Source organism: Syngnathus floridae, unplaced genomic scaffold (assembly GCF_059516105.1).
Source record: "Syngnathus floridae isolate MCC-2025c unplaced genomic scaffold, RoL_Sflo_1.0 HiC_scaffold_75, whole genome shotgun sequence".
NCBI classification, from domain to species: domain Eukaryota; kingdom Metazoa; phylum Chordata; class Actinopteri; order Syngnathiformes; family Syngnathidae; genus Syngnathus; species Syngnathus floridae.
In genome coordinates this window covers 87,592-98,102 of record NW_028284104.1, presented here as the reverse complement: position 1 = coordinate 98,102, position 10,511 = coordinate 87,592, and the positions used below count along the sequence as shown (strand labels likewise).

At 44.8% G+C, this 10,511-nt stretch overlaps 1 long non-coding RNA gene across 2 annotated transcripts; it reads left to right on the top strand.

Annotated features, from left to right (window-relative positions):
• Window positions 1–1,553: 1,553 nt before the first annotated feature.
• LOC148377927 (uncharacterized) lies at window positions 1,554–9,902 on the top strand. 2 transcript variants are annotated; one of them, XR_015856316.1, is made up of 4 exons: window positions 1,554–1,632; window positions 3,483–3,571; window positions 9,544–9,573; window positions 9,763–9,902. It is a non-coding gene; the product is annotated as an uncharacterized LOC148377927 (long non-coding RNA). The 2 variants fall into 2 exon arrangements; XR_015856317.1 differs by lacking the exon at window positions 9,544–9,573.
• The last annotated feature ends 609 nt before the right edge of the window (window positions 9,903–10,511 follow it).

Sequence of the window (10,511 nt, the reverse complement as noted above, 5' to 3'; positions counted from 1 at the left end):
GTCTAACAGTAATTGATTTAACACATCACGATAAGTAGATTGAGTGTGGGCACTCTCAAGTTAACAGATATGATTATACTGCCTAATCTGTTACAGAGTATGTTGTTGCCAAGTAATGTAGAATAGATCCAAAGTAGTAATCCAGAATAGTTTTGAAGAGGCCATTAGAATAATAAACAAATCTGATTACCTTGAACATAATAACAAGCTAAGTGTTTAATATGTCCTATGAAGTCAAAATTGGGCACCATCATGTGGTGAAATTTGGAATTGCATCACATCCAATTTTGCCTGGGAACAAACAGATTACATAAATCTTAGTTTTGAATAAGCCACTCCTTCTCAAACAAGTAAACTCTGCCCATTTCGCGCAGTAGATGTTCTGTTAATATCTAGTATTTATACAAAGTCATAATTTAAATTGCTTTCAACCTTCATTCATCGGTTCAACCAACATTACTCGCTCTTATTACCAACTTGTATTGATTTAACTAAGCGTTTAATACTTCCTATCAGGTCTCAAGGCAAGATTTGGCAAAATACAATTTCAGCAAATCCAATTTTGCCAGGGAACAAAAATAGATTAAATAAACTAAATAAGTCTTCTTCCCATTAAATAAATCAGAAAAGTCTGTCTTGTAACCAGTCCTCTTCAAACAAGTAAAGTCTGCCCATTTTGTGCCGTAGATTTTGTGTCTATGCCTAGTATTTAAACAAAATCATAATTTAAACGACTTCTTTCCTTCATTCACTTTGGAAATTTGGAATTGCAGCAAATCGAATTTTGCCAGGGAACAAAAATAGATCAATTAAACTAAATAAGTCTTCTTCCCATTAAATAAATTAAAAAAGTCTGTCTTGTAACCAGTCCTTTTCAAACAAGTAAAGTCTGCCCATTTTGTGCCGTCGATTTTGTGTTAATGCCTAGTATGTGTACAAAATCATAATTTAAAGGACTTCATTCCTTCATTCACTTTGGAAATTTGGAATTGCAGCACATCAAATTTTGCCTGGGAAGAAAAGTAGATTAAATAAATTTAATAAGTCTTACTACTTCCCATTAAATAAATTAAATACGTCTTACTTGTTCCCACTCCTTTTCAAAACAGTAGTTTAAAACGAGGGCCCTTCACTCAATCTTTAACCTCAACCCCGCACGTTGTGTTGTATCTGTGAATGTTGGTTGTGGCCAAATGATAGTTTTCTTTCATTCGTTTAGGTTCCAAGAAAACTTGATGTAACTCTACTTTTAACTGCCGTTTCAGATAAGCGGGTATTACGTCGCAGTCATGTGCCGCGGATATGACGTAATTGCCCGAACCTCCGATTCAAATCTGTTGGCGCGATGGCCGTGAGCCACTGAGCAGCGACGATTATCAACAGAAATATCTTTATTTTCTGCTTGCAACTGGACCGTCTAGAGCGTACACGGTAAGTAACACTCATTGTGTTTAAGGAGATTTACGTTTGTAATAGCAGAAGTGTAGCCGCGTTGCGTTGTACGTGTGAAAATTGGTCGAGGCGAAATGTTAATGTTTAATTTCATTCCTTTAGGTTCCACGGTGTTTGTTGGCTGCAAGTTTTCCACTGCAAGAAGAGGCTCGTATCATTGACCAGGAGCGAGCTACAATGGTGAGTAGCCATAACATTTATGTTAAACACTTCCTATTTCATGTCTAACAGTACTTGATTTAACAAATAACCATAAATAAATACAGTGTGGGCACTGAAGTTAACATATGTGATTATACTGCCTAATCTGTCACGGAGTAGATTGTTGCAAAGTAATATAAGATCCAAAGTTGTAATTCAGAATAGTTTTCAAAAGAAGGCCATTAGAATTATATACAAGTCTGATTACCCTGAACAAGCTATTAATTAAATCACAAATTCTTCAATTCAAAGATTTGGTAGATTATCAGACAAATAATGTCTAACAGTAATTGATTTAACACATCACGATAAGTAGATTGAGTGTGGGCACTCTCAAGTTAACAGATATGATTATACTGCCTAATCTGTTACAGAGTATGTTGTTGCCAAGTAATGTAGAATAGATCCAAAGTAGTAATCCAGAATAGTTTTGAAGAGGCCATTAGAATAATAAACAAATCTGATTACCTTGAACATAATAACAAGCTAAGTGTTTAATATGTCCTATGAAGTCAAAATTGGGCACCATCATGTGGTGAAATTTGGAATTGCATCACATCCAATTTTGCCTGGGAACAAACAGATTAAATAAATCTTAGTTTTGAATAAGCCACTCCTTCTCAAACAAGTAAACTCTGCCCATTTCGCGCAGTAGATGTTCTGTTAATATCTAGTATTTATACAAAGTCATAATTTAAATTGCTTTCAACCTTCATTCATCGGTTCAACCAACATTACTCGCTCTTATTACCAACTTGTATTGATTTAACTAAGCGTTTAATACTTCCTATCAGGTCTCAAGGCAAGATTTGGCAAAATACAATTTCAGCAAATCCAATTTTGCCAGGGAACAAAAATAGATTAAATAAACTAAATAAGTCTTCTTCCCATTAAATAAATCAGAAAAGTCTGTCTTGTAACCAGTCCTCTTCAAACAAGTAAAGTCTGCCCATTTTGTGCCGTAGATTTTGTGTCTATGCCTAGTATTTAAACAAAATCATAATTTAAACGACTTCTTTCCTTCATTCACTTTGGAAATTTGGAATTGCAGCAAATCGAATTTTGCCAGGGAACAAAAATAGATCAATTAAACTAAATAAGTCTTCTTCCCATTAAATAAATTAAAAAAGTCTGTCTTGTAACCAGTCCTTTTCAAACAAGTAAAGTCTGCCCATTTTGTGCCGTCGATTTTGTGTTAATGCCTAGTATTTATATAAAATCATAATTTAAAGGACTTCATTCCTTCATTCACTTTGGAAATTTGGAATTGCAGCACATCAAATTTTGCCTGGGAAGAAAAGTAGATTAAATAAATTTAATAAGTCTTACTACTTCCCATTAAATAAATTAAATACGTCTTACTTGTTCCCACTCCTTTTCAAAAAAGTAGTTTAAAACGAGGTCCCTTCACTCAACCTTTAACCCTATTTATTCACCTTCTAGGCTAAGTGTTAAAGGCTAAGTGTTAAAGGCTAAGTGTTAAAGGCTAAGTGTTAAAGGCTAAGTGTTAGAGGCTAAGTGCCAGAGGCTAGGCGCCAGAGGCGAGTTTTTGTGGGCTGAAGTTTTAGTGGGGTTAGTGTGAATACAATCCAAAAGAATACAACAGAATACAATACAATAGAATATAATACATAGATTAAATTATATAGCTCTTACTACTTCCCATTAAATAAATTAAATACGTCTTACTTGTTCCCAATCCTTTTCAAAAAAGTAGTTTAAAACGAGGGCCCTTCACTCAACCTTTAACCTCAACCCCGCACGTCACATTGTGTTGTATCTGTGAATGTTGGTTGTGGCCAAATGATAGTTTTCTTTCATTCGTTTAGGTTCCACGGTGTTTGTTGGCTATGTTTTCCACTGTCAGAAGGATGAAAATACAAAGTACAACGCTTGGACGTGGGCAAAGGCGTCACCGGTGAGTCCTTCCTTCCTATTTATTTACCTTCTAGATGCTAGAGGCTAAGTGTTAGAGGCTAAGTGTTAGAGGCTAAGTGTTAAACACAATACGAACAACACAACGATACTGCACTGAACAACACGATACCGCACTGAGAAACACGATACCGCACTGAACAACACGATACCGCACTGAACAACACCATGCCGCACTGAACACCATGCCACACTGAACAACACCATCCCGCACTGAACAACACCATGCCGCACTAAACAACACCATGCCGCACTGAACAACACCATGCCTCACTGAAAGACACCATGCCGCACTGAAAGACACCATGCCGCACTGAACGACACCATGCCGCACTGAAAGACACCATGCCGCACTGAACGACACCATGCCGCACTGAAAGACACCATCCCGCACTGAACACCATGCCGCACTGAACAACACCATCCTGCACTGAACAACACCATCCCGCACTGAACAACACCATGCCGCACTGAACAACATTATGCCGCACTGAACATTATGCCGCACTGAACAACACCATGCCGCACTGAACAACACCATGCCGCACTGAACAACATTATGCCGCACTGAACAACACCATGCCGCACTGAACAACACCATGCCGCACTGAACAACACCATGCCGCACTGAACAACATTATGCCGCACTGAACAACACCATGCCGCACTGAACAACACCATCCTGCACTGAACAACACCATTCCGCATTGAACACCATGCCGCACTGAACAACACCATCCCGCACTGAACAACACCATCCCGCACTGAACAACACCATGCCGCACTGAACAACATTATGCCGCACTGAACAACATTATGCCGCACTGAACAACACCATGCCGCACTGAACAACACCATGCCGCACTGAACAACACCATGCCGCACTGAACAACATTATAAGGCACTGAACAACATTATGCCGAAATGAACAACACCATGCCGCTCTGAACAACACCATGCCGCACTGAACAACACCATGCCGCACTGAACAACACGATCCCGCATTGAACACCATCCCGCACTGAACAACACCATGCCGCACTGAACAACACCATCCTGCACTGAACAACACCATCCCGCACTAAACACCATGCCGCACTGAACAACACCATTCCGCACTGAACAACACCATGCCGCACTGAACAACATTATGCCGCACTGAACAACACCATGCCGCACTGAACAACACCATGCCGCACTGAACAACACCATGCCGCACTGAACAACACCATGCCGCACTGAACAACATTATGCCGCACTGAACAACACCATGCCGCACTGAACAACACCATGCCGCACTGAACAACACGATCCTGCATTGAACAACACCATCCTGCACTGAACAACACCATGCCGCACTGAACAACACCATGCCGCACTGAACACCATGCCGCACTGAACACCATGCCGCACTGAACAACACCATCCCGCATTGAACAACACCATGCCGCACTGAACAACACCATCCTGCACTGAACAACACCATGCCGCACTGAACAACACCATGCCGCACTGAACAACACCATGCCGCACTGAACAACATTATGCCGCACTGAACAACATTATGCCGCACTGAACAACATTATGCCGCACTGAACAACACCATGCCGCACTGAACAACACCATGCCGCACTGAACAACACCATGCCGCACTGAACAACACCATGCCGCACTGAACAACACGATCCCACATTGAACAACACCATGCCGCACTGAACAACACCATCCCGCACTGAACAACACCATCCCGCACTGAACAACACCATGCCGCACTGAACAACATTATGGCGCACTGAACAACACCATGCCGCACTGAACAACACCATGCCGCACTGAACAACACCATGCCGCACTGAACAACACCATGCCGCAATGAACAACACCATCCCGCACTGAACAACACCATGCCGCACTGAGCAACACCATGCCGCACTGAACAACACCATGCCGCACTGAACAACACCATGCCGCACTGAACAACACCATTCCGCACTGAACAACACCATGCCGAACTGAACAACATTACGCCGCACTGAACAACACCATGCCGCACTGAACAACACCATGCCGCACTGAACAACACCATGCCGCATTGAACAACACCATGCCGCATTGAACAACACCATGCCGCACTGAACAACACCATCCTGCACTGAACAACACCATGCCGCATTGAACAACACCATGCCGCACTGAACAACACCATCCCGCACTGAACAACACCATCCCGCACTGAACAACACCATCCCGCATTGAACAACACCATCCTGCACTGAACAACACCATGCCGCACTGAACAACACCATGCCGCACTGAACAACACCATTCCGCACTGAACAACACCATGCCGCACTGAACAACACCATGCCGCACTGAACAACACCATGCCGCACTGAACAACACCATGCCGCACTGAACAACATTATGCCGCACTGAACAACATTATGTCGCACTGAACAACACCATGCCGCACTGAACAACATTATGCCGCACTGAACATTATGCCGCACTGAACAACACCATGCCGCACTGAAAAACACCATGCCGCACTGAACAACACCATCCCGCACTGAACAACACCATGCCGCACTGAACAACACCATGCTGCACTGAACAACATTATGCTGCACTGAACAACACGATCCTGCATTGAACAACACCATGCCGCACTGAACAACACCATCCTGCACTGAACAACACCATCCTGCACTGAACAACACCACCCCGCACTGAACAACACGATCCCGCATTGAACAACACCATCCCGCACTGAACAACACCATGCCGCACTGAACAACACCATTCCGCACTGAACAACACCATGCCGCACTGAACAACACCATGCCGCACTGAACAACACCATGCCGCACTGAACAACACCATGCCGCACTGAACAACATTATGCCGCACTGAACAACACCATGCCGCACTGAACAACACCATCCCGCACTGAACAACACCATGCCGCATTGAACAACACCATGCCGCACTGAACAACACCATCCTGCACTGAACAACACCATCCCGCACTAAACAACACCATGCCGCACTGAACAACATTATGGCGCACTGGACAACATTATGCCGCACTGAACAACACCATGCCGCACTGAACAACACCATGCCGCACTGAACAACACCATGCCGCACTGAACAACCCCATGCCGCACTGAACAACATTATGCCGCACTGAACAACACCATGCCGCACTGAACAACACCATGCCGCACTGAACAACACGATCCCGCATTGAACAACACCATCCTGCACTGAACAACACCATGCCGCACTGAACAACACCATGCCGCACTGAACAACACCATTCCGCACTGAACAACACCATGCCGCACTGAACAACACCATCCTGCACTGAACAACACCATCCCGCACTGAACAACACCATGCCGCATTGAACAACACCATGCCGCACTGAACAACACCATCCTGCACTGAACAACACCATGCCGCACTGAACAACACCATGCCGCACTGAACAACACCATGCCGCACTGAACAACACCATGCCGCACTGAACAACATTATGCCGCACTGAACAACATTATGTCGCACTGAACAACACCATGCCGCACTGAACAACACCATGCCGCACTGAACAACATTATGCCGCACTGAAAAACACCATGCCGCACTGAACAACACCATCCCGCACTGAACAACACCATGCCGCATTGAACAACACCATGCCGCACTGAACAACACCATGCTGCACTGAACAACATTATGCTGCACTGAACAACACGATCCTGCATTGAACAACACCATGCCGCACTGAACAACACCATCCTGCACTGAACAACACCATCCTGCACTGAACAACACCACCCCGCACTGAACAACACGATCCCGCATTGAACAACACCATCCCGCACTGAACAACACCATGCCGCACTGAACAACACCATGCCGCACTGAACAACACCATGCCGCACTGAACAACACCATGCCGCACTGAACAACACCATGCCGCACTGAACAACATTATGCCGCACTGAACAACACCATGCCGCACTGAACAACACCATCCCGCACTGAACAACACCATGCCGCATTGAACAACACCATGCCGCACTGAACAACACCATCCTGCACTGAACAACACCATCCCGCACTAAACAACACCATGCCGCACTGAACAACATTATGGCGCACTGGACAACATTATGCCGCACTGAACAACACCATGCCGCACTGAACAACACCATGCCGCACTGAACAACACCATGCCGCACTGAACAACACCATGCCGCACTGAACAACATTATGCCGCACTGAACAACACCATGCCGCACTGAACAACACCATGCCGCACTGAACAACACGATCCCGCATTGAACAACACCATCCTGCACTGAACAACACCATGCCGCACTGAACAACACCATGCCGCACTGAACAACACCATTCCGCACTGAACAACACCATGCCGCACTGAACAACACCATCCTGCACTGAACAACACCATGCCGCACTGAACAACACCATGCCGCATTGAACAACACCATGCCGCACTGAACAACACCATCCTGCACTGAACAACACCATGCCGCACTGAACAACACCATGCCGCACTGAACAACACCATGCCGCACTGAACATTATGCCGCACTGAACAACATTATGCCGCACTAAACAACATTATGTCGCACTGAACAACACCATGCCGCACTGAACAACACCATGCTGCACTGAACAACATTATGCCGCACTGAACAACACAATCCCGCATTGAACAACACTATCCCGCAGTGAACAACACCATGCCGCATTGAACAACACCATGCCGCACTGAACAACACCATGCTGCACTGAACAACATTATGCTGCACTGAACAACACGATCCTGCATTGAACAACACCATGCCGCACTGAACAACACCATCCTGCACTGAACAACACCTTTCCACACTGAACAATACCATGCCGCACTGAACAACATTATGCCGCACTGAACAACACCATGCCGCACTGAACAACACCATGCCGCACTGAACAACACCATGCCGCACTGAACAACACCATGCCGCAATGAACAACACCATCCCGCACTGAACAACACCATGCCGCATTGAACAACACCATGCCGCACTGAACAACACCATCCCGCACTGAACAACACCACCCCGCACTGAACAACACGATCCCGCATTGAACAACACCATCCCGGACTGAACAACACCATGCCGCACTGAACAACACCATTCCGCACTGAACAACACCATGCCGCACTGAACAACACCATGCCGCACTGAACAACACCATGCCGCACTGAACAACACCATGCCGCACTGAACAACATTATGCCGCACTGAACAACACCATGCCGCACTGAACAACACCATGCCGCACTGAACAACACCATGCCGCATTGAACAACACCATGCCGCACTGAACAACACCATCCCGCACTGAACAACACCATCCCGCACTGAACAACACCATGCCGCACTGAACAACATTATGGCGCACTGAACAACATTATGCCGCACTGAACAACACCATGCCGCACTGAACAACACCATGCCGCACTGAACAACACCATGCCGCACTGAACAACATTATGCCGCACTGAACAACATTATGCCGCACTGAACAACACCATGCCGCACTGAACAACACCATGCCGCACTGAACAACACCATGCCGAACTGAACAACACGACGTCGCACTGAACAACACGACGCCGCACAGAACAACACGACGCCGCACAGAATAACACAATACCGCACAGAACAACACAATACCGCACAAACAGTTTTAGATAATATTACGTCGCAGTCATGTGACGCGGACATGACGTCAATAGGCGGAACTCACGGCAAAATTATAATCCGTGGGCGTGGCTTGCAACAGGAAGTAGGAAAGCGGCAATTCTGGCAAACAAGACACAGCGGTTAGTAACACGATGACTAACAAGGCAAATATTTTTGTTTTCAGCTTGCAACTTGACCGTCTAGAGCGTACAAGGTAATTACAACTGTTTTTTTTAGCCCTGAAAAGCGAGGGAGTGTGGCGTTTGGGAGGAATGTCGAACTCGGCGTCTGCTTCCAGCCACAGACGCCAAATTTCGACGATTATTTCGACTGGTCAACGGTTGTAAATTATTGCGTTGACTAAAAACTTTATTTAACTCTACTCTTAACTTTGCCGTTTCAGATATGCGGGTATTACACCGCGGAAATGACGTCAATAGGCTGAACTCTCGCCAAAATTCAAATCTGTGGGCGCAATGGCCTTGAGCGAGACACCGGATACAAACACGACGATTATCAACAGAAATATCTTTATTTTCTGCTTGCAAGTGGACCGTCTAGAGCGTACACGGTAAGTACAACTCATTGTGTTTAAAAAGATTTACGTTTGTGTAGTTTGCGTTGCGTTGTATCTGTGAATGTTGGTTGAGGCTAAATGTTAATGTTTAATTTCATTCCTTTAGGTTCCACGGTGTTTGTTGGCTGTATGTTTTCCACTGCAAGAAGAGGCTCGTATCATTGACCAGCAGGAGCTACAATGGTGAGTACCCCTTTCGTCTTCCATTTATGTTAAACACTTCCTATTTCATGTCTAACAGTACTCGATTTAACAAATAACCATAAATAAATACAGTGTGGGCAGTCACGTTAACATATGTGATTATCCTGCCTAATATGTTTATCACAAATATGTCACTAATCACTAATATGTTTATTTGTTTATCACAACACCTTTGGACCTTCAGCAATCGATTATTTCCCTTCATCTACATAGAGACAGAACGATGGTGTCTTAAACATCTCATTCATTTCACCAAATAACTTCACGCAGGTGGATAACGGCCGTCTCGGTCACGCTATGTTGCGTGATGCAGTTTTGAAGAACCAAATGCATTTATTCAATGAATAAGTCAAGCTAGTTCTATGTTTATG